Here is a 26,206-nt window from a genome sequence, read left to right on the forward strand (position 1 = left end):
AACTTTTTATCAATCAATATTAAAACTTCTTCAAGAAGCTTGTTAAGGTTTTCACCTTCAACAATGGGGATTTCATTATTCCTATGGATTTAGTCCATAAAGCCCGGGATTAACTCCTTCTAGTTTAGCTAGAGAAGAAATATCTTTGTAAGTTTACGATTAAAACTTTCAGTAGAAACCGATCTGTATCAGTTGGTATCAGAGCCGATCGTTTTCCTTGAACGGAGACTTCTTTTGACAATGATTCAACCGAGTTATTCACAAGCCTTAAAGGAACGTCTTGAAGCCGAGACAATGGAGATGGAGCTCCAATATGTTGAGATGATAAGAAAGACAAGAGAGAACTTGGAGCAAGAAGAGATGGAAAGACTCCAAATGAGAACCCGAAGTAGCCGGAGGCGACAACGTCGAGCCCAACGGAAAGGAGATGGAGAAACCACTATCTTGCCTCCCAAGGATTCATCCCAAATCTGTCATCTATTGCACAAGGAAAAGGTAAATCCAAAGCTTTCAATTCTTGATATGGAAGTTGTGGGTATGCCTACTCTTAGTGAGGATTTGGTTGTTTGTGGTGTTGTTAGCAATTTAAATTCTCATTGTGGAGTTGTTGATAATGAATGTATGAATGAGGATTTAAATGTATGTGTGGATGAGGAGGAAGGGATGCTTGTGTATGAGAACATGGGGAAGGTTGAATTTGTGTGTGGTAATATTGAGGAAACCAATGTTGCAAGGGATACTCCCCAAGTGTTTGATAAAATGCCCCTTAGGCCTAGCTATATAAGTATGCTTAAGGAAATTGATGGCATATGTCTTGAAGAAGGGGAGAAGGAGTTTGGGCTTGTGATGACAAGTGGAGAATTTCCGATTGACTTCCGTCCCTGTGGGGGCGTCGTTGGGTTCGACGGGGGGAAGCTCCGATGCCAAAGTCAGTATGGAAGAACAAGAAAGCAAACTGAATTGACAAAGAGTAAGTGAATGTGTACCTTGATAGCTCGTGATACTAGCTATATATAGTCATGAAGTTGTAACCTTTAGTAACTAGAAAGTCTCCATTAATGCTCCATTAATGGCGGTTACTGGTTTCCTTTAAGCATGTCCGTTAGGAAATTGATTGCTTATTAATGGTCTTTATTGTGGGATCGGCTCAGCTGTTTCAATAGCGGATTGGGCGGTTATGGCGGTTCGCCTCATAGGTTCGCCCGCGGATCTCTTGTGGTGAGGTGTTGGTGATCCGTCTGTTGGTGATCCGCCTATTGGATCCCTTTGCTCAATACGCCGTGATACTCCGGTATCAGGTGATCAACACGTGGTGTTCTAGGCAAATATCCCTTTTGATCCCTGGGATAATATTATAATGTTATCAGAAGCCCCCCTAAAGTTCTTTTAAAGTCCTTTAGGGCTTTTGAGCTTCTTCGCGCGCCGTCATGATTACCTGCATTAATGGTCACTCTGTTCGATGCCAATCGATGGGTGACACATGTTGTGGGCGCGCCGCTCGAGGAAAGAGAAAACGCCTTCTTCCTTCCCCTCATTCTCTTTCTTCCTCATTTGTTCTTCTCTTCCATTTTCTTTACTCTTTCTTTGCCCAGAGCTTTTTCCCGGAGTTTCAGAGTCCTCCAAGCTTTTACTTTCATGTAAGTTCATCTTTCTCATTCTATTTTTTCTGAATGTTTAGGAGTTCTTCTTCTTCTTCTGAATCGACCTTCAAACTTTTTAATTTGACCTCTTCCTCTGAAATCGTAGTTAGCTGGACTACTTCTTCATCGGAAAATTCTTATTCCCCCGAAGATACAGTCAGCTCTAATTTAGCTGAGTCGCGTAACTCGGTGCAAAATAGTGGTCGAACTCGTTCAAGTAGAATTCAAAACCTTTCCGTCTTCGTTACTGGTACTGCTCCGGTAATAGATTTTAGGCGATTTTCCGGGATGGTGGCTTCTTCTTCTACCCCATCTAGGAAAAAGGCGCCTCGTGCGGAGTCTACTCTACCTCGCATGAGCGCTGCGGATTTAACGGATCTGACGAATCGCTTTCCGTGGATAAATGACTATGAGACTCAGTTGGCGGCCCCTCATCAACGACCCGCCTGTCCGCCAAGTGGATATCTGTCCGTATATTGTAGTCATATAGAAAGAGGGTTCCGGCTTCCTCTTCCAAAGATGATGGCAGACATCCTTGCTTACTTTGACATCACTGCCAGCCAATTACATCCAAATGGCTGGTTAGATCTGGCTTTAGATTGTTACTTAGCTTCAAACTTAGGGGTAGTGTGCACCCCTCGTGTCTTTCGATCGTTTCATAAACCGTCAAGAGAAAGTCTGAGTCTTTCCTTACTTTTGTGAAGTTTGGAGTATATTCACCGTTTAGCGGCAAAATGTCCAACGTCCATCTTTGGGACGAAAAATTCTTCTATGTAAAGATAAAAGAGGGCGAGTCTTTAGGCTTTCCATCGGTCTGAAATGCCAAACCTCTGCATATGGTGGGAGACATGCGCATATTGACAGATAGCGATGAGGTAGTGGCGGAACTCATGAAGAATGTCAAGGCGGATGCTTGGACATACGCTGACGCCTTGGACTTCATGATGAACGACATTCCTTTGATTCGCCGAGAAGGGGACAAGTTCATTTACTCAAAGTTTGCACAATTTGATCAAGGTAACTTTGTTTTTTCTTTGAACCTTGATTACTTTATTGTTCTCTTTGTCAGGGGTTTATCTAAGGCCAATCACGCTCTTGTAGAGATGCGCAAGAGAATGAAGGAGGATGGGGCTCGAAAGAAAGGGCAGGCAACGGATCCCCAAAAGGGTGCATGGAAACGTCCTACGGATATAATGGCCGACCCGCCTCTGAAGAAGAGGAAGCCTGCAGCTTCCGGCGGTCAAAAGTTTATGGCGGATGCTATGAAATCCGCATTGCCCTTGGTGGAGAAGGAACAAGTAAACTGTTTTTACCTTTTCCTTTTGCCATATTTTGAATCTAAGTTCTGACCTTCTCATCTTTGTGCAGATGGCGAAGCCTGACCTGGGCGGTTCCTAGTCCGCCAAACATGGTATCAAGGGGTCTTTGGAAAATGAGTCTGTCATCAATGACCTGGATGAGGCTCTTGGTCAGTTGGGCGAGGTGCAGAAGAACCAGAACCAGATCCCAGGATCAGCCCATGTCCAAATGGGAAAGACGGAGCTTCTAACGGTAAGTTCCCTCTGTCCTTTTGCTATTGTTTGGATGAATAAGTGATCTCCTTTGGGGAGAGTTTTATTTTCGTTTGAATGGATTGTTTGCATTGACAGATGTATACTCGTTTGCGTGCCATGGAGGCGGAGCTCCTTCAAGGTGTGGCGGATAAGGCCACTATAGAAAAGTTGGAAAAAGAAGTTGCTGATGCTAACGCGAATGCCGCGTCCTCCATTGCCCTCAAGGATACCGAGATCCAAAAGCTGAAGGAAAAGATCGAAGCAGATGCTAAGGAGCATGAGGATGCCTTAGCAGACGCTGAATTCATGGCAGGGGAGCAAGCTTTCTTTTACGGCGAATGGATCATGGCGTATGTCCAACTGGCATATCCCGAGATTGTTTTTGATGATTCGGAGTTCGCCGTTCCTCACCCGGATGTTGTCCTTAAATATCACAAAATCTCGGACGTCAAGGATTACATCCGTGATCAAGTTCGGAAATGGATGAAGGGATCCGCCGAAGAAAGCAAACCTCTCGCTAACCTTAAATCCGTGGACCTCGATGAAATGCCCTTGAAGACAGATGAACAGAGTGAAGAGCTAGTAACCAATAGCACTATTCCTCTAGGAGGAATTATCTCTATTGAGCAGGAAGCCCCATTGGAGGGCGTATCTGGTGTTGGAGAGAAGGAAGCCCCTTTGGAGGGCGCATCGGGGAAAACAAATGTTAAGGAGGATGCTCCTATTAATGTGTAGTTTTGTTTGTAAAACTTTAAGTACAGTTGTTTAATCCTTGCTATTTATTTTACTTTTACGTTTGCGTAAGTAAATTTATAGGCTTTCAGGATTTGTTTTGAAGTAGGTGGCCAACCATACTCCATTGCGTGAACCTTTGTGAAGGTTTGAAGCTGTTTTATTCCTTTAGAGGAAGTTAAGCTGCCTTAGGGGTTGTTTTGCTACCTATCTTTGAGGTGAAACGATCCGCCCTTAAGAATTGTGAACCCTTCTTTGAGAAGGGTGTAAGAGAGTGTAAAGACCTCGCGTCCAAGGAATGTTTTAACTCTATCTCGAATGGTGATCATTTAAGGAGTGATCCGCCCATGAGATTGTTCTCCTATCTTTGAGGAGAAAAAGTAGCTATGTGATAGCAGTATTTTTTGGTGTGGGAAGCGTTGGGTGCCCCCCCTTCTTTTTTATACGGGAATATTTATATTGCTGCGAGAAAATACTTAAAAAAGAATATTGACAATAGAACAATTGCTTTTTATTGATTGGAGATATGCTTTATTACAACAAGTGGGTCTCATATGTGAGCCTCATTAAAACCTTTAATAAGAAAAACCTCATGGGAAAAAAAGCTTACTAAAGGAAAAAGAGCACTCAAGACCTTGTTTACATTCTATTTTCTGGCGAAATATTTGCGGAGATTTTGGAGATTCTATGTACGCGGCAATGTATTTCCTTCCATGTCTTGAATTTTAAATGTGGCGAACCCAATTTTGTCCACTATTCGATACGGACCTGTCCAGGTGAGTCCTAGCTTGCCTTTCCCTTCCTTAGATTGAATTTTGTCTGCCTTGCAGAGCACGAGGTCTCCCACATGCAAATCTACAAGCTTGGCATTTTTGTCATGATAAGCTGCGATCCGCTGCTTGTATGCCGCCATGCGTACATATGCCCTTTCTCTCCTTTCTTCCACTTGATCAAGATGTTCTTTCAGTCTTTGACCATTTTCATCTTCGCAATAGAATGCAACTCTGTCACTCGGGACCTGTATTTCGATTGGGATTACAGCTTCCACGCCATGTGAGAGGGCGAATGGTGTTTCGCCTGTGGCCGTTCTGGGAGTAGTTCGATACGCCTATAAGACGCTCATTAATTAATCTGCCCATTTCTTGTCATGCTCCCCCAATCTTTTCTTTATTCCTTTTACGATCGTCCAGTTTGTGACTTCGGTCATACCGTTGGATTGAGGATAGTAAACGGAGGCGAATCTGTTCTGAATGCCCAATTGTTCACAGAAAGTTTTGAACTCTCCACAGTTGAATTGCGTCCCATTGTCAGTGATAATCGTGTGAGGAACTCCATATCTTCCCACGATATTATCTTTGACAAACTCCACCATTCGTTTAGCATTTGATGGAGGAGACAGCTTCAGCCTCTACCCATTTGGTGAAATGATCTACTCCCACTACCACGTATTTCCTTTGTCTACGAGTAGGAGGAAATGGCCCAACAATGTCAATTCCCCAGATAGCAAAGGGTCGTCCTTCGAGGATAGGCCTCTGGAGATGTTTGGCGGTATGTGATTCATTTGCATGAATCTGACAATTATGGCAAGATTCCACCAATTTTTGTGCATCAAGTTCCGCTGTGGGCCAATAAAATCCTGCTAACCTGGATTTCTTCAAGATGGAGGCAGATGCCTCATGGGCTCCACATGTTCCTTCGTGCAGCTCCCTAAGGACCTGTTGTCCCTCTTCCGGCAAAATACATTTTAACCAGGGGTGGCTAAAAGACTTTCTATAGAGGCAACCATTTATCATGGAGAAATAGGCCGCCTTCCTGACTATCCGTCAAGCTTCTTCCTTGTCCATAGGTAGAGTTCCATTTATCAGATACTGGCGGATTGATGATCTCCAATCATTTTCTACTGTCGTGAGTAGGGATACCTCCTCCGAGGCGAATGCCGGGGCTGCTTTGACTTCAAATGGACATTGTGGATCCACCCAGTTCTCCTTGCTGGAAGCCATTTTAGCTAGGTGATCTGCCTCTGTGTTTGATCCTCGAGGTACGTGGATCAGTTCCCACTTAGTTTCTTTGGCTTCAAGGTGGTCCAGCAATTTTTTGACCTCGGCAACGTATTTGGCCAGAACACCATCTTTTACCTCGAAATTTTTGATCACCTGGTTGACCATTAACTTTGAATCACTATAGATCACAATCCGCTCGGGAGTGATTTCCTTTAGCAGGCGCAGCCCCAATATTAAGGCCTCATATTCCGCTGCATTATTGGTTGCAAGGAAATCTAATTTTGCTGCGTACCGTAGCTTTATATATTGGGGACCTTTGATCACGATACCTATACATGTGCCTTCTGCCGAGGAGGCTCCATCCGTGTGCATCGTCCATTCCTCGACTTTAGATTTGGGGAGATTCATTCCCTCTTCAGTGAATTCATTCATAAAGTCTGCCAAGACTTGACTCTTCAAGGCTGATATGCTCTCATATCGCACATCAAATTCTCCAAGGCGGATTGCCCACTCCATTAATCTCCCTGAAGTTTCTAGTTTTTGCAATACTTTACTCATGGGTATACTTGTTCGAACTATTACAGTATGAGCCTGAAATTAGGGCCTAAGGCAGATTGCTGTGGTGACAACGGCCAGCGCCATTTTATCAAGTTTGGAATATCTGGTTTCAGCATCTTTTAATACTTTGCTGACGTAATAAATTGGATACTGTTGGCCATCCTCTTCCCTTATCATGACCGTGCAAACAGCTTTATCTGTAACCGAGACATACATGTAAAGATTCTCACCTTTCATGGGTCGACTCATCAAGGGTGGTTCTATGAGAAACCGTTTGATTCCTTCGAAGGCTTTTTCGCAATCCTCGTTCCATTCAAACGCCTTTTGCTTCTTGATCACCTCATAGAAGGGTTGACATCTACGGGCTGAACAAGAGATAAACCTGCCCAAGGCCACGATCCGCCCGTTAAGACGTTGCACTTCCCTAATATTCTGTGGCGCTTTCATCTCCAGGACTGCCTTGATCTTGTCAGGGTTTGGGCTCACTCCCTTTTGGCTAATCATGAATCCCAAGAACTTTCCATATGTTGCACCAAAGGTACATTTTTCCGGGTTCAGTTTGATGTTGTAACGTCGGAGTACGCCCAGTACCTCCCTTATACCATCTGCATGTTTTTCCACAGTGGTACTCTTGATGATCATATCATCTACATAGACGGAGAAGTTATCACCTTTGTTTTCTGCGAATATTTTGTTCATCATCCGTTGATTGGTTGGTGATCTCTTCTTCTATCACCTTCTGCCTCTCAGGGCCATGGTTTCTTCGTTTTTGGGCCACCGGTACCGCGTCTTTGTCGATGTTGAGTTTGTGAGTGATCACATCTGGACTAATCCCGGGGAGAATCTCATCTTTCCATGCAAAGACATCTTCCGACTCATGGAGAACCTTGGTGATAGCTTCCTTAATTTCTCCCTTTAGCCCTTTAGCCATCCATACCTGCTTTTCATCCGTCATGAGGTACATCTCTGTTTCACCCAAGGCCATTGTGACAAGCTCTTCCTCATCCTCATCCTTAGACTGTGGGCGAATCATTAATGATTCTGAATACGTCTCTTGAGCCACTTTTTAGCTTCCTCTAACCATTACACCTCCCTTAGCCGTAGGGATGTAAAGAGTTAAGTGGTGTATGGAGATAAGAGCCGCTGCCTCAGAGATAAAGGGTCGCCCAAGGATGATATTGTAAGCTAACTGGCCATCCAGGATGGAGAATTCCAGATCGCCTTTCCAGATTTGATCCTCATCTGCTAACTCACAGTCTAGTGTTACCTGGCCCTTTGTTTGGATGGTGTGCCCTGTTACTCCTAGGATGTCCACTATGGTGGTTTCCACTTGGATTGGATCGACCATAAGCTTGGCAAATGCTCCTCTTGTGATGACATTGCATGAACTCCCGGTATCGATCATCACTCTTTTCATTTCCCAGCCTTCCACCATCATAGTAACGACCAGGGCATCCGCATGAGGAGAGATCTCCGGGACGACATTTACAATGTTATCAATCTGGTTTCAGCATCTTTTAATACTTTGCTGACGTAATAAATTGGATACTGTTGGCCATCCTCTTCCCTTATCATGACCATGCAAACAGATTTATCTGTAACCGAGACATACATGTAAAGATTCTCACCTTTCATGGGTCGACTCATCAAGGGTGGTTCTATGAGAAACCGTTTGATTCCTTCGAAGGCTTTTTCGCAATCCTCGTTCCATTCAAAAGCCATTTTGCTTCTTGATCACCTCATAGAAGGGTTGACATCTACGGGCTGAACAAGAGATAAACCTGCCCAAGGCCACGATCCGCCCGTTAAGACGTTGCACTTCCCTAATATTCTGTGGCACTTTCATCTCCAGGACTGCTTTGATCTTGTCAGGGTTTGGGCTCACTCCCTTTTGGCTAATCATGAATCCCAAGAACTTTCCATACGTTGCACCAAAGGTACATTTTTCCGGGTTCAGTTTGATGTTGAGATCAATAATTTTTGGGATTTTTCCCAGTGTTGGTGTACTCCCCCCCTTTTGGTTCGGGGTATGAAATGCTCCGCTTGTGCTGACTGTTCTCAATCCACATGAGCACTTCGCTTTTAGAGGCATTGAGCGGTGTAAATGACGACACAAATGTCGATTTGTTCTTAGAGCCTCTTTGCCGACCTCTAGAGGATGAGTCCTAGTGCTTGTCTTTCTCCTTATCTCGATGGTGAGATTCGCCCCTGTCCTTCTTGGGCGGAGACAATGACTCCCTGCGAATGTCATCTACCTCCATGAAGTCCTTGCATCTTTCAATTAATTCCGCCATACTTCTGGGCTTCTTCCGAATTAAATCTTCCTGCAAGCTTTTACACGTGGTGTTTTTCGTTAGAGCCTCCGCAGCCATGGAGACATCCATATCGACAATTCGTATACACAATTTGTTGAAATTGTCTACATACTCTCGAAGGGGTTCATTCGCCTTATGCTTTAATTCAAAAAGCTTCCGTGATTTGACCACTGGAGGAATACACCCAGCGAATTTAGCACAAAACTCTCTGCTCAATTGATCCCAGCTGTCGATTGATCCGGGAAGTAAAGACTTGAACCAATCATAGGCGGGGCCTCCTAAGATGGTGATAAACATCCGGCATAAGACCGCCTCACTTGCACGGTTAAGGCTGAGCAACATTTGGTACTTTCTTGCATGGGCCTCCGGGTTGTCTGCACCCATGTAAACGGGTATATTAGGTATTTTAAAATGCCTCTCCGTTTCTTCAGCTTCGATCCATGCTGTAAAGGGCGAATCACAATTAGCGAATGGATTATGTCGGGCATTCTCTTCATTAATGCGAAGCACCGCAGCTCTAACACGATCATCAAAATTCTCTGGACCTGCCCTCGGCGGTCTTCTAGGGGGAGATCTATTTGGAGAAGATGAGGAGCTAGACCCGACGATGGATCTGATGGCGAATGCCCCCCTCCACCACTCTCTCCTCCAGGAGGAGCTTGGCCGTTATCCCCTCCATGGTCTCCCGATGGAACATGTCTATCCTCTCCTTGGAACATGTCTATCCTCTCTACTGGCCTCTTGCTTTGTCTACGACCAGTAGATGGGGGTGATCTACCTCGACGGAAAGATCTCTGTCTCGGGGGCGAAGGGGATTTCGACCGCCTGCCTTTCCCCTTTCTCCGCCTTTTGTGCCTTCGACCTTCTGATCCCCCTTCGGGGAGATTCGACCGTGGGCGGCTTGGGTTACCTGATCCGCCCAGATTTATCCCGTGGCCTGTGGATCCCCCAGGGGGAGTTTGGTTATTCCCACGACTTCCTTCTGCTCCATCAGAAAATAATTGCCGATTGAGTGGAGGGTTATTGCCTCCTATGGTAGTAGTTACCATGGAATCCGTGGGCTGAATTTGGAAGAATGAAGAATTATGGGCGTTTGATCCTATAGCGGCTTGTTGTCATTGAGATGACGTAGGATTTGTGCGCCGAAGCTCTGGTACTATCATGAACGACCTTAGGCGTCTTTCCATCTCAGGGCCAAACGCTCTTCCTATGGATTCTGCACATGTTTCAACGAATGTATCCGACGACATACTCCTTCCATCCTGCGTCGCAGGAGTGCTCATATCACCGCATCCAGCACTTGCTTCAGGTTGACTTGATGGTGTTACCAATGGTGTTTCATTCCCCGAGGAGGGGTTCTGTTCTCCATTCGTCATATTTTTTTAACGTGAACGAAAAAACCCTTTATTTGATTAAGGGTCCACGTTCACTGCACCAATTGATGACAAGTGGAGAATTTCCGATTGAATTCCGTCCCTGTGGGGGCGTCGTTGGGTTCGACGGGGGGAAGCTCTGATGCCAAAGTCAGTATGGAAGAACAAGAAAGCAAACTGAATTGACAAAGAGTAAGTGAATGTGTACCTTGATAGCTCGTGATACTAGCTATATATAGTCATGAAGTTGTAACCTTTAGTAACTAGAAAATCTCCATTAATGCTCCATTAATGGCGGTTACTGGTTTCCTTTAAGCATGTCCGTTAGGAAATTGATTGCTTATTAATGGTCTTTATTGTGGGATCGGCTCAGCTGTTTCAATAGCGGATTGGGCGGGTATGGCGGTTCGCCTCATAGGTTCGCCCGAGGATCTCTTGTGGTGAGGTGTTGGTGATCCGCCTGTTGGTGATCCGCCTGTTGGATCCCTTTGCTCAATACACCGTGATACTCCGGTATCAGGTGATTAACACGTGGTGTTCTAGGCGAATATCCCTTTTGATCCCTGGGATAATATTACAATATTATCAGCTTGTTAATCTCTTTGGGAAGCATGATGAAATTAGTTTATGTGTGGAGATTGATGGCTATGGAGATGGGAAAGATGTTGGTGGTTCTACCATATTGGGTTGTAGCATGTCTTTTGAGTCGGGCAACTTGGCACGTGAATTAGTCGGTTCGAATTATGAAGAGGAGTGGGAGGAAACAAAAGGTCGTGGGAAAAGACGGATCGTTGATGAAGATGGAAATGAATTTGAATACAACCATGAAGAAGAGGAGTTAGAATAGGAGATTGATGAAGAGGAGAACTAATCCGAGAATGAGCTAGTAAGACATGAGGAGAGTGATTATTATGAAGGCGAATTCGAGGATGAGGTTGAAGAGAGAGAGCACGCTTCCGAATATGAAATCTGTGAGGATGGTGAACTTTGTCATAGTGCATATGAGTTTGATTATGATGAAGATGGTAGAGTTTACCATCAAGAGGATGAACTTCAAAGAGTTGAGTGGAACAAATATGGGGCCGCTCATGAGGAAGACGAAGATGGGGTCTACTATGATGAGAATGGGCGTCGGCGTGTTGAGTGGGATCGACACGGGGCTCCTTATGAAGATAACGAAGGTAGATTCTATTGTGATGATGAGTTGGAGGAGGTTGAACGGAACTACAATGAAGAGACTTATGAGCATGATAAAGGACGGTTCCGAGATGACTATGAGGCGGAAAATGTAAAGTGGGACCGAAATGAAGATGCTTATGATGAGGAAGAAAATCGGTTCCAAGATGAGGAAAAGTCGGGAAGTGTTGAGTATGAAGACACCTATGAAGTTGATGATGATGGAAATGATCACAATGTGTATTTGGTGACTAGGGTGCCTATGCCTAGTGAAGAGGAGCCTAGCCAACGTCATCGATTATTTAGAACTCGATGCTTAGTTCTTGGGAAGAAGTGTGAGATGGTGATCGACGGAGGAAGCCAAGTAAATATCATTAGTCGGTCCACCGTGAGTAAGTTTGGGTTGGTTCTCGAGCCACATCCTAGACCTTACCGCATTGGTTGGGTCAACGAGGTGGAGAAACTTCAAGTTACTCATTGGTGTAAAGTTCCTTTCTCTATTGGAGCTTATAGGGCTGAAGCTATGTGTGATGTTGTGGAGATGGGTGCTTGTGATGTGCTACTTGGTAGGCCATGGCAATTTGATTGTGATGCCTCACATGCGGGAAGAAGCAACACCTACACCATACGCAAAGGCGGAATCTGATATGTCCTTACACCTTTGAAGAGTTATCCTAGTAAGAAAACGGAGACCACTTTGGAAGATTGTCCAACTCGGGAGTTGAATGTGAATGGGTGCATTGGTGGAACGGTTGAGACATTAAATCATCTTGACTTGGGTTCCATGGATGAGCTAGCTAGCCACTCTCCTAGTGAAGTCAAATCCAAAGAGGAGAATGAGGTTGAGAAGGGGGGTAGCGAAGTTGGAAGTGAGGAAATGTAGACACCGAGTCGGAGGACCTGTGACGAAAACCTGAAAACAAGACGGTTGAAACAATTGATTCCGGAAGTTTTGAAAAACAAAAAAATATATAAAGAATGATAAGTACATAATAAAGAAGAAAGAGTTACAGCGGGTCGCTGTTGTTGATCGGATGGCTCGTGAATACTTATCGGCATGGTGCGAGTACTTAGCGGCGGCCGGCGCACGTTCGACGACAGTCGGACGCCCGCTCGACGACGCAAAGCGCGTGCTCGACGTCCGTCGGACGCACACATCCAACCACGAATGGCACGTGCTCGGCATCCGAGCGATGCACGGGCCCGGCGGCGCGGAACGCACGCTCGTCGGCCACGAGGCGTGTGCGCTCGGCAGCGCGGAACGCACGTTCGGCGGCCACGACGTGTGGACGCCCGACGGCACGGAACGCGAGCTCGACGGTTGCGGGACGTGCGCGTCCGACGGCGCGAGACGCACCCCGGCGGCCGTTGGGCGAGCGCCCAACCACGTCGGGCGGACGCCAAACCTTGCGTTGGGCGCTCGCCCAACGCTGTTGGGCGGTCGCCCAATAATTGTTTGGCGATCGCCCAACAAATGTTGGGCGGCCGCCCAACATGCCATGGGCGGCTGCCCAACCCCCTTGGGCGACGTCCGATTTTACTCGGGCGTCGCCCATTTTTCCGGGGATCCGTTTGCCTATAAAAGGCACGGATCCCCATGCATTTGGTAGGAGGATTCTTTTGGAGCTTTCTCACTCTAAACATTTTAGAGAGAGAAAGTCAATTTTTTGGTGAAATATTTTTTTCCCAAAAAAATCCAAATTTTCCCAAAGTTAAATTTTTACTAAAAAACACAAAAAAAACGGAAAATCACGACTCGTGGAATCAATCGGCTTCAACTGTCAGATACCGAACTTGAGGTATTATCCGAGGACTAGACTCGTTTTGATATCCCAATACGAACCGTGATCCGATAAAAAGGTAGTTCGGGTATTAAAAACGTTGTAATTATAAGTTTTAATTTAAAGAAATTTCCAAATAATGTTTTAAAATAAAAACGTCGTTTTAGGAATTTCCGTTATTGACTATGATCCATTTTTGGTAGTTCGGAAATCCAAAATGATTGAATTAGACTTAATTTAATGCTTTTGAATAAATCTGGAAACAGTTGGAGTAGTTCTGTAATTTTCCGTTTCTGTCTTAATTGCTGTTTACCGACGGATTTTCCGTCGGTAAATCTGTTGGAATGTAAAAAATGCTGTTTTGGTCCCTCTTTCTTAACTTTTAAGCTTTTGATCCTTTATATATATATATATATATATATATATATATATATGCATAGTTATGTAATATATATTTTCAAGCTATTTTTGGATATTTGGTACATATAATTATTTAGAATGTTTATATACCATTTTTCATTAATTTAATCTAATATAAGTATATTTATGTATATATATTTTCCTTTTTATTCATTTAAGTAATAATGAGTTTTATTTTAGAATGTTATTTACTTGGGTGTTTTGAAAGTAATTAATTAGTAGATACTTAGTGGATAAATGGGTATTATTTTGATATTTAAACTATATATAAACATAGGTGATTTTTGGGCTATTTGGGTAATATTAGTTATTATTAAGATAAAACTATTTTGGGGATAAATGTTATTTTCTCATTTAGGGGTTTTATTTACTATTTTCACATGTTTAAAGTATAAATGTATTATATTTAGTATTTTCATATATGTATTATATAGTATCTTTTCATTAACCTTTATTTCATGTTTCTTTTTGGCTAAAATGTATATATATATATATATATATGCCTATATTATTTTCTTTATTATTTTGGTCATTCATGGATCCATGTTTCAAATGGGCTGTATTTGGGAGTGAGTTGGGATTTAATATGTTTATTGTTGTAATTACGACAAGTAAAGAATCCATTAAGTAAAAAGGGGAAAATAAATCACAAAAAGGATTTTCAATTTAATTATTTAAACTAATAGATTTTTAGAGGTTCCTAATATAAATAAATAGTGTTTTCTTGACATTTCAAATTGTTTCTCAAAACACCACGTTTTAAAATCTTAGTCCGTTTCAACGACGGATTAAGCGAACCTTGTAATTAAAATCATTTTCATGGTGAATAATAGAGTTTTCGAATCGTTTTCTTAATGATTTATACAAAATAAATTGACTTGTATGCTTAACCACGTTTTCTTATTAAAGGTTTTTTACCTTAACGTTTTCAAACACTTGAGTCGTTCCAACGGCGATTCGGGTGAACTTCACTAATCGGGGTTTTAAAACGCACCTAAATCATTCCAACGGTGATTAAGGTGCGAACCATGTAAATAAACTCGTTTTGGGGAAATAAGTTAGTGTAGAATAAACACACGGCATGACATTTAAATAAAGTTGTAAATAAATCACTTCTTTCTTCCCCCTTCTCTGTGTATGTATAATATAAATGGGTGATTCTTTACTAATATGGCTTTCCAATAATATATGCTCAAAACGGTTTCTAAAAAAAGAAAGAAAAGGTTTCAAATGAATTTTAAACTTAAAGAAGTATACGATTAGTCCGTTATCGCCTAACATGCTGAGTAGGAGGCCGGTGGTTCATAACCGGGCGATGTCGGGGTGTCTAGTAGCCTTTCTCCGGAAAGGAGCTAGCCTTCTCGGCTCGTACCTAAGTTTCCCGAACCCACACCGGTCTCCCGCAAGGGATCGGTGTTCATTTTCCCATTCGTGGGTGGCGACTCTTCCATATCTCCGAGCTCCGGTCCTGCCGAGCAGCTTGATTCCACGATTGGTTGCTTTCGGCGCCAATCACCGCTTACGTCGCCATGAGGTTGTCCACCCCCCGGTCCGCCCGGGAGATTAGGCCGCGGCGCCTCGTCTAACAGGAAGCTGAGCCGATGTCCGAGGGTGACAAGCACATGTCTTCCAACGAGCCACCTAAAGGGCTTCCACCTTTGAGAAGGCTACCACGAGACATAGCATGGGATCTGGGAGATAGTGCACCTAACTCTACATATGGTGAGTTGAGCTCTAGAGAGGAGGAGGAAGGTTGCTCTATGAAGCCTATTGATAGCACCGAGATGCCTAGCATATGCCACATGCAAAAGAATCGAGTCACTCATTGGGTAAAATCTGAACTTATTCTTTTGTGCTTTGTTGAACTATATGTGTTGGAAGCTTGGTTGTGTATGTTGAGGGAGAACCTTTCCTATGAGGAGCCCATGAGGGGTGATCTTGTCATGAGGAATGGGAGTTTTATGTTGAGGGAGGATCTTTCCTATGATGAGCCCATGAGATATGATCTTGTTGTGAGGAATGTGGACTCTATGTTGAGTGAGAACCTTCCCTATGATAAGCCTGTGAGAGGCAAGCTTGTTGTGAGGAATGAGAGCTTTATATTGAGGGAGAACATTTCCTATGATGGGACCATGAGGGTTGATCTTATTGTGGGCTTTGGTGATTGTTTGTTGAAGGGGAATGGCTTCCCGTGGAATATAGAGAAGATAGAAGGAAGTCAAGACTTGGTAAATCCGGAATTCACTATTGTGTGCCTTATTGACATGAATGTGTACGGGTATGTGTTGTGCTTGTTGAGGAAGCATCAACCTTATGAGGAGTCAATGAGAAGCGATCTTGTGATGAAGAGAGTGGGGTTTATGAAGTCTTTGATGAATGGGAATAGCCGCCCGAGAGATGTTGAGAAGATTGACGAAATTCAAGGCTTGGAGAATAATAGCCAAGTAAGTAAAGTGGCAAGTCTTGAAGTTCTGAGATTGTTAACCCAAGGTGAGGGAAGAGCTACTATGTGTGTGCTTGGGTTCACTATAATGTGGGTTGACGAATGTCGCCGGGATATTCCGTTTGATGTGGGCCATGGGCAAGGAGAGAATGAGCATAATAGCCGAGTTAGTGGAATGAGTGATAGCCAAGTCCGGGCATATTCAATTCAAAGTCATGTTTGGGTTGTGAAGAGTACTCAAGGGATCGCTCCAATTTGGCTTGATATATGGTACCGGGATATGTCATTTGAGTTTGGCTATGAGCGAGTGGAGATTGAGCCTAGCATCCGGGTTGATGGCGTGAGGTACATTGAGGTCCGGGCATATTCGACTCAAGATCATATTGGGGTTTTGAAGAATATTTATGAGATCGATTCTAATTGGGTTGATACATGTCATCGGGACATTCAATTCAAGGTAGGCCAAGAGCGAAAGAAGAGTGTGTTGATTCCTCAAGTTCGTGATGGGGAGATCAAGAGGATCCATGGGTGGTCCGTGCAACCAAATGAGGGGCGTTGGAAGATCACCCAACCATTTATTGGGAAGTGGTTTGACAAGCTTCGCCAAGACATACCATTCGATGTTGGAAGAGCATCCGATATTGGTGGAGATGGGGAGATGAGTACCACGGAAGATGAAGTCCGGGGTGAGGCACTTGTGGAGATATGGGGAAAAGCTCGTGAGGAGAAGGTGAGTCCGACAATATGTGGAGTGGACTTATTGAATTCATCTCGAACAACACTTTGGTTCGATTTGAGGGCTTGGGTTCATTCACAATGAACACGTCTCATCAATATGTGGCAAGCAACTTGGGGTCAAGTTCTTTTTAAGAGAGAGTGTATGATGCGGGGCATCTTTCCCTAGGATCGGTTCCGTACGAGGGAAGTCGGAGGAAGAACTAAGCACGAGCAATAAGCGAGTAAAGAGGCCAAAACAGGGCCACATAACAGCTTAACAGCTCAGGCATGCCCCGCGTACCTTATAGCACGCCACGCGTAGAATTAGGCACGCCCCGCGTATAATGAGTACTGATCCGGAGAAGAGCTCAACAGCCAACATACACCCCGCGTGCCTTCAGTTTAAGGAACTTGCTCCTTACTCCAGCTTCCTCCTTATTTACAATCCTGCCACTCCTTATTTACACCTTTGCCACTCCCTTATTATAACCCTACCACTCCCTATTTACCATCCATGCCACCCCTTTATATTTAACCCCTTTTACCCTTATCTTATTATTTTTAAGTAGTTATATGCTTTACCCTTTATTTGACAATTAGGTTTTAGATGATATAAATTCATCTCTTTATCATTGTAATGCTTAACTTTTTATCAATCAATATTAAAACTTCTTCAAGAAGCTTGTTAAGGTTTTCACCTTCAACAATGGGGATTTCATTATTCCTATGGATTTAGTCCATAAAGCCCGGGGATTAACTCCTTGTAGTTTAGCTAGAGAAGAAATATCTTTGTAAGTTTACGATTAAAACTTTCAGTGGAAACTGATCTGTATCAGTGGAAAGATGCCCCACATCACTTGATTGATCTTTATAGCTCACTCAATTTGTTTAATATGTTCTAACACCATTAACTTCAAAATACAATTAATTAACCAATCGTTTTGATACAGATTAAAATCGATGTGAAGATTCTAATATTAAATTCACAAAGAATACAATCTTTTCAAATTAAAACTTGAAGGATTGAAGGATGAGTCATCCCAATGGAATAAATCCAAGCATCAATGGGGGTTATAATGTTTGATTTCATAAATGTTGAGTTTCATTACAAAATAAGGAGCATATATACCCATTTCTAATTCTAGCAAAAGTACCAAAGTGCCTCACTAGGACTACAAGCAAATAACAAACCCTAGGGATAAGATAGGAATAGATAAATAGATGGGTAGTGCCGTAATTAGGATGAGTGGCACAATAGTAATAATCAGAATGGCAAAACATTAATTAGTTGATAACAATATGTGTATCCTCTTGCATCAGCTTGGCGGAGAAGGCAACTCAAAGGGATCCACACACCGTGTCATATGACTCACATGATGTATGAGTTCGTTGCTGGATTCTTATGGATTCTGTCCATCAATCGCACGACGAGCTACATGGCACGTCGAGTGGCACGAGTGTGGCAGACGACTCACCGTGCCATGACGGTCAGGCCCCTTCGTCCTTTCAGCTCCCTTGGTGGCACGCCGTGTGACAACTGGCTTGGCATGCCACACTGCTTCTGCCCCCTCCGTGGTTTCTGCTCCCCGTGTCGCATTGTTGGTGGAGATATCCGCATCACGTTTACAAAAAAAGTAAGCTGCATGGGGGAGATGTATTGCATGAGGCTTAGAATGTTATTACATAATTCATATAATAAATTAAAATATATTAAAGAAATTCCTACTTGCTCAACTGTAAAACATATTAGAATCTCATACCCCAACCTTGATGGTTTCAATTTTTTTTAAGGTACGTGTAACATACCTTCCGTATGTAACTTATTTTTCTTTTTGCAACCGATGAAGTAATTGATTATATTTTACATAAGTCGAGAGGGATATCTAGACATTTTATACAAATTGAGGAGTCTATCAAGATATTTTGAAAATTTAGAGGTCAATCAAGTTTTTTTTAGTTCAACTGGCAAATGTTGTATTAAGCCAAATTTTTATAATTAGCCCCATCATTTTAGCTTCTAATTAAGTTTTATTATGTTAATTATATTACAATTCATCCTTTTAATTGTTATTTATTTCAGTTGTTGCTTTTAGGAAATAATTACGAAAATTAAAACTTCTAAGGATTAAAAAGAAAAAGTTTCGTGCTACTGAATCACAAGCACTGTTAAAAAAACAAGGCCACCTGGATCTTTTAGACGTTCGAAATCCAAAATCTACATTGATTTTCTAATATTAGTCCCTCTGGGCTTTTTTTTCCATAGGCGATTTTTAGCCTTTTGGGCTCCGAGTAGACCGTAAGCGATGATGAACAAATTTTTTTTATCATTAATTCTTGTTAGGAAATTTATAAAATTGGCCTAATGGAGAGTGCCATTTATATTTTTAGATCGATTTACACATGTTATTCATAATTGGTTATCTGATTTTGTTTACGTGTCCAAGTCGCCTTTGTGATCCAACATTGCTAATAACCTACAGAATAGTAACATAGGTCAGAAAGGGCCAGAGTCTGGCGAACCTTGTGTAAGTCAGTTTGTGATTAGGACCTAATAGAAGGATATGAACTGGTTGTGAGATAGTAGTTAATGTACCATATCTTATGTCAATACCTATTTATTTATAGGGTTTTTAGGTTAAGATTGTCACCTTTTTAGGAATCTTTGTGAGTTTAGGATTTCGTTTCCCTTAAAGAATTGGAGTCATTGGAGGAATCCTTTATCTCGCAGGGTTTCTACAAGATTCATTTGTAGTAGAAGGTCGGAGCTCTGATCGTTATCTTTGGAAACATCTCTCGCACGTGCCTTTTAGCCCAGAAGATGGCGAAACTGACATCATCCACGTAATGTCATTTTGCATGATATCATATGTCCCCTGTTAAGCCCAAAATATACCTAAAATATCATCATTAATTACATCAATATTGCTACGAATTTATGCTATTTATAACTGTTTAGGAAGCTTTTACTCTCGAATATGTTTCTTTCTTGTAAGGTACATAAATATTTGGTAAGATCCAAATAGGAACGAAAAGAGCTCGAAAACAGAAGAAAAACCCTACAAAAGGAGTCGAAGACGACAGAAATTAATAACGCCAAATCGAGGACGCGAACGAAAGCTGAAAAACCGAAAAACGTTCCGTGCCGCGACCGCGGCCCCCAGATTCACGGTCGCGACACGCATTCCCCAGCTTTTCCTTCCTTCGTTTAAAGACCAATTGATGCTCCTCCATTCTCGATACGAGTAGGAGATTTTAGAAGCCTAGTTACACACTTTCGTTTTCGACGAAATGCGATCGTTCGGGTGAATAAAGACGTCCTTTCGCAACGGACACGATCCTTCGCAATGGACACGATCCTTCACAACGGACACGATACTTCAATCAAGACTCTTCGACATCTATAAATAAAGAGTTGATGGAGAGTTGAAGATATGTAGAAAAAAGAGATTAGTGTAGAATTTATGTAGAAATTCTGAATCAAGTGATTCAGAAGTTAGATTTCGATTCTGTAAAAAGCAATATGCTGTACACACATTGTTTATTCAATAATAACAAGTTTAGTAGCGTTTAGTCATTGTTCCAGTTTAGTTTTCATTTTGGTAGTAGACCGACCCAGTCTCTATTACGAAGATTCAACGAGAAGATTGAGTAGAGGATCCGCCCCTGAGCCTGACAAACTCTAACGAAACCCAAGGAAAGGATTGATCAACCCGTTCACTTGCAAGCCGTCGAATGTTTCCATGCTCCATGTTCTCTGTAAACTTGTATCAATTTATATTTCATCTAATATAGTCTGTTCTATTCGATAGATTTTTATGCAGCACTTATGGTAACCAATCCACTAAAATGACTGCTGGTGTTTTCATTAAAACGTATTTAATCCAAAACCTTTACAAGGAAACTTTGTTGAATACTTAGGCAAATTATTATCTCAAAAGAGTTTTAATTTGATTAAGGGCAACTATCCTGAAAGGGTTTTGTCATGTTCAAAGCCAATTAATTAGAGGTTCCGTCATTTATTTCATCTTTATAATTCGTACAAAGTTTAAAGTTGTTTTCTTTGCTTAATGCAAACGAATACATTCGTTTACTTTTCTAAAAAGTACTAAAAGTTCCTATCTTGCAAATTCATTCTTAAATCAGAGTATTTTCTAACATTTTCATAATCTAATCTAATTCTCATTCTAGCAATTTCAAAACCAAAACCGATTAAGCGATTTTTCCATAGTATAAACCTTAAAGTAAATTTAACCGATTGTAAATAAGTTTTGTTAAAAAAACGTTCCCTGTGGGATCGATATCTTTTATTACTACAAGCGTATACCGTGCACTTGCGGAAATCGCTCATTAAGTTTTTGGCGCCGTTGCCGGGGAACGCCAAAATTTTTGACAAAATTTTAAATTTTTCGTGTTTTATTACGAATATAGGTTTATTCATACTTATTCAAACTTTTATATTTTATTTATTTTCAATTACTAACATATTTATTTTTCAAATTCTGTTTTTTTTAGGTAGTTTCGGTTCGTGCGAAATTTCAAGTTCATGCGCAGTTCTCGAAGTTCAGGCACGTCACCAGATCCTATTGACCCAGGAATTGAAAGAACTCTTAAAAAGAACAAGAAAGAAAAGAAAAAGAAAAACAAAACCCCAATAAAAACTAAAATTACCGAGCCAGAAGTTATGGCCACACTTATGGATTACGCTAGGCCAGGAGTGGCCGGTGTAACAAACAGTATAGTTAGACCCCAAATTAATGCACATCATTTTGAAATTAAGCCTGAGTTGCTTAATATGTTGCAAAATAATGTAACGTTTTACGGGTTACCTAACGAAAATCCTAATACCCATTTGACAAATTTGTTAGAAATTTGTGACACTTTTAAAATTACTGATGTAACTGCAGAAGCAATCAAACTTCGCCTTTTTTCTTTTACTTTGAAGGATCGAGCCAAAGAATGGTTAACTTCTATGCCAGCCGCATCAATTGAGACTTGGGAGCAATTAGCCCAAGCATTTTTATCAAAAAAATTTCCTTTAGCAAAAACCGCAAGAGTCATTAAAGAGTTAACATCTTTTTCTCAAAATGATAATGAAACTCTTTATGAGGCTTGGGAACGTTTTAAAGAACTTCAACGTTTATGCCCACACCACCAATTGCCCGCTGAACTTTTAATGCAAACATTTTATAATGGACTAAAAATCCTACAACTAGAGGTTCATTGGACGCTATGTCTGGAGGGTTATTCATGAAGAAAACATCTGCCCAAGCAAGAGAACTTTTGGAGGAAATGGCAATCAACAGCAGTATGTGGCCCGCGGAACGTGGACACGTACCATCAGCGAAACCATCATCCTCAACTACTTCATCAGTTAAAGGTATAATGAATCTTGATCCAGTAGCGATGTTGCAAGCCCAATTTTCTGCCTTATCGCACAAAATTGATAGGTTTATGGCACCGTGTGATTCTAATGGTACGCCAATCCAAACAGATGTGGATTACGAAGGTATGAGTGAAATTGAACAGGTAAATTTTGTCCAAGGGCAAAACCAAAATAATAACCTTTATTCCAATACATATAATCCTGGATGGAGAAATCATCCTAACTTTAACTGGAGAGATAATAATAATAATGCTACTGCTAATCAAAATCGTACTGCTAATTATCAAAATCAATCCAGAGACACGATTAGCACTTTATCTTCTAAAATCGACAAATTTATCGATGCTATGAGCGGAAAAATAAGTAATCACGACGATGGTTTTAAACGGATCGAGAATAAATTCGATCAGCTTATTAAAAACCAATCATCCAGCATCCATAATTTGGAGATTCAAATTGGACAACTCGCTAAATCAATTCCATCCCGCAAAGAGGGAAGTCTTCCAAGCCATACGGAAGAAAATCCGAAAGAGCATGTTAAGGCTATCACTCTTCGTCCAGGGAAAAATTACTCAGGCCCGGAAATGCCCGGAAATTCAACTTTACCTGGAACTGATTTATCAAAGCCCAAAGAAGATACGTTAAAACAAAAAGATGCACCAATTGACTCTAGTACAAAAACTTTTGTACCCAAACCACCTTTTCCACACAAAGTCCGCAATAAGGACTATGACAAGCAACTTTTAACATTTTTAAACAAACTTAAGAATTTGCATATTAATTTAACATTTATGGATGCGATTACACAAATTCCCAATTATGGTAAATTCCTCAAAGATTTAATTTCGAAGAAAATCAGTTGGGAAGGAATTTCATCCATTTCGCTAACTGAAGATTGTAGTTCAATTGTGTCAAGTAATTTGCCCACAAAACTCAAGGATCCCGGATGTTTTACCATTCCGTGTAAATTGGGAGATATTGAATTTCTCAGTTGTCTCTGTGATTTAGGAGCAAGCATTAACTTGATGCCATTATCTATTTTTAATAAGTTAGGCTTAGAAGAAGACATCAAACGTACCAATATGGTTTTGCAATTAGCGGATCAAACCACTAAAAGACCATACGGTATAATTGAGGATGTTTTAGTTAAAGTTGAAAAATTTATTTTTCCTACCGATTTCGTTATTTTAGATTTTGCTTATGACGTAAATTGTCCGCTAATCTTTGGTAGACCGTTCATGAACACGGGACGTGCTCTAGTTGATGTGTCGGAAGGGAAAGTAGTTTTAAGAATAGGCGATGATAAGATTGAGTTTGATATGAATCAAGCAATGAAATATCCTATGGAGGATTTCGCTTGTATGAAACTTGATTTAATTGAAGAATGTGTAAATGACATTGTTCAAAAAGAAGAAATAATAGAACCTATAATGAGTGAGAAACTAGAAGATAAGGAACCAGAACCTTTGATTCGAGAAGATGGACCAGTTCCGCCTTCAATTATAGTTCCACCGAAATTAGAACTTAAAGAATTACCAAGTCATTTGAGGTACGCTTTCTTAGGCGAAGGCGATTCTCTACCTATTATTATCTCTAACAAATTAACACAAGTCCAAGAAGAGAAATTGAAAGAAGTTGTTAGAAATAGGATAGGAAGTATGGGTTGGCAAATTTCAGACTTAAAATGTATTAATCCGAGCATCGTAATGCACAGAATTCACTTAGAAGAAGATAAGCCACCTAAAGCGGATAGGCAAAGACGCCTAAATCTGAATATGAAAGAAGTAGTAAAAAATGAGATTACTAAACTTCTGGACAATGGAATCATCTACCCTATCTCGGATAGTGAATGAGTTAGTCCAATCCATTGCGTACCTAAAAAGGGAGGCATAACAGTTGTAAGGAATGAAGAAGGTGAATTAATACCTACACGAACCACCACTGGTTGGAGGGTTTGTATAGATTATAGAAATTTAAATAAAGCAACTAGGAAAGATAATTTTCCTCTTCCTTTCATTGATCAAATGATCGAAAGGATAGCTGGTCACGCTTTCTACTGTTTTCTAGATGGTTACTCCGGATTCTTTCAAATATATATTTACCTGGATGACCAAGATAAAACAACCTTCACATGTCCTTACGGAACATTTGCATATAGGAGAATGCCCTTTGGTCTATGTAACGCACCTGCAACATTTCAAAGTTGTATGACTGCAATTTTTAATGATTTCATTGAAGATATCATGGAAGTTTTTATGGACGATTTTTCAGTTTATGGAGATTCTTTTGATTCGTGCCTAGAAAACTTGGATAAAGTTTTGTCTAGGTGTGAAGAAACAAATTTGGTATTAAACTGGGAAAAATGTCATTTCATGGTTGACGAAGGAATTGTTTTAGGTCACAAAATATCTGAAAAAGGATTAGAAGTGGACAGAGCAAAAACTTCAGTAATAGAGAAACTACCCCCTCCAACTACTGTTAAGGGAGTAAGATCATTTTTAGGACATGCCGGTTTTTACAGAAGATTTATTAAGAATTTTTCTGTAATTTCCAAACCACTCACTAATCTACTCATGAAAGATTCCACCTTCGATTTTAATGAAGATTGCGTTAAAGCTTTCGAAACATTAAAAACAGCTTTAGTCAGTGCACCTATTATTGCTAAACCCGATTGGGATTTACCATTTGAAATTATGTGTGATGCAAGTGACTTAGCTGTCGGATGTGTCTTAGGACAAAGGAAGGATAAGAAACTTCATGTCATTTATTATGCAAGTCACACACTTTCCGGTGCACAATTAAACTACACCACCACTGAGAAAGAAATGTTAGCTGTAGTTTTGCATGTGATAAGTTTAGGTCATACTTGTTAGGTTCGAAAGTTATTATTTACACTGATCATGCAACATTAAGATATTTATTTGCTAAGAAGGATGCAAAACCACGTCTAATTAGATGGGTTTTATTGTTACAAGAATTTGATATAGAAATAAAAGACAAAAAGGGAGTAGAAAACCTTATCGCCGATCATCTATCGAGACTTGAAGATGAGAACGGTCCCATAGGTGAAACTAACGGTATACGAGATGATTTCCCTGATGAACATCTCTATCAAATGAAAAGCGTCATGTCACCCTAGTATGCAGATATTGCTAATTATCTTGCAGCCAATATTGTTCCGGAAGGATTAAATTTCCAACAAAAGAAGAAATTTTTCTTCGACATTAAACAGTATTTTTGGGAAGATCCTTTTTCTGTTCAAAACTTGTGGTGACGGGATAATTAGGAGATGCGTTGGTGAAAATGCATATGAATCCATAATGTCGGAATGCCATTCTAGCTCTTATGGAGGACATAATGGAGCTACCAAAACAGCAGCTAGAATATTTGAATGTGGTTTCTTTTGGCCTACGATGTTTAAAGACGTCCGTTCATTTATTACTCGTGATAAGTGCCAAAGAACAGGAAATCTAGGAAGGAAAGATGAGATGCCCCTCACAACCATATTAGAAGTTGAAGTCTTCGATATGTGGGGAATAAATTTCATGGGACCTTTTCCCCCTTCTAATGGTAAAACTTACATATTAGTCGTCGTTGATTATGTTTCAAAGTGGGTTGAAGCAATTGCAACCCCGACGAGCAATTCTAAGGTTGTCGTTAATTTTCTTGACGATATATTTTGTAGATTTGGTTGTCCAAGAGTCATCGTTAGTGATGGTGGTGCTCATTTTATAAACCGAAGTTTTGAAACGCTTATGAAAAAATATGGAGTACGCCACCGCGTATCAACGCCATACCATCCTCAGTCAAATGGTCAGGCGGAGATATCAAATAGAGAACTCAAATGGATTCTAGAGAAAACAGTTTCATCCTCAAGAAAAGATTGGTCTTGTAAACTAAATAATGCGTTATGGGCATACCGTACTGCATTTAAAACACCAATAGGAATGACTCCATACCGCTTAGTGTATGGAAAGGCATGTCATTTGCCAGTCGAATTAGAACATAAAGCCTATTGGGCTATTAGGGAACTTAACTTTGATTTACGACAAGCAGGTAAGAAACGTTTGCTCGATTTAAATGAGTTAGATGAGTTACGCCATCTATCTTACGAA

At 41.2% G+C, this 26,206-nt stretch overlaps 1 non-coding gene across 1 annotated transcript; it reads right to left on the minus strand.

Annotated features, from left to right (window-relative positions):
- Positions 1-21,758: 21,758 nt before the first annotated feature.
- Positions 21,759-21,865, minus strand: LOC136231492 (small nucleolar RNA R71). Its single transcript, XR_010689870.1, has one exon. It is a non-coding gene; the product is annotated as a small nucleolar RNA R71 (small nucleolar RNA).
- Positions 21,866-26,206: the final 4,341 nt, after the last annotated feature.

Source organism: Euphorbia lathyris, chromosome 5 (genome assembly GCF_963576675.1).
Source record: "Euphorbia lathyris chromosome 5, ddEupLath1.1, whole genome shotgun sequence".
NCBI classification, from domain to species: Eukaryota; Viridiplantae; Streptophyta; class Magnoliopsida; order Malpighiales; family Euphorbiaceae; genus Euphorbia; species Euphorbia lathyris.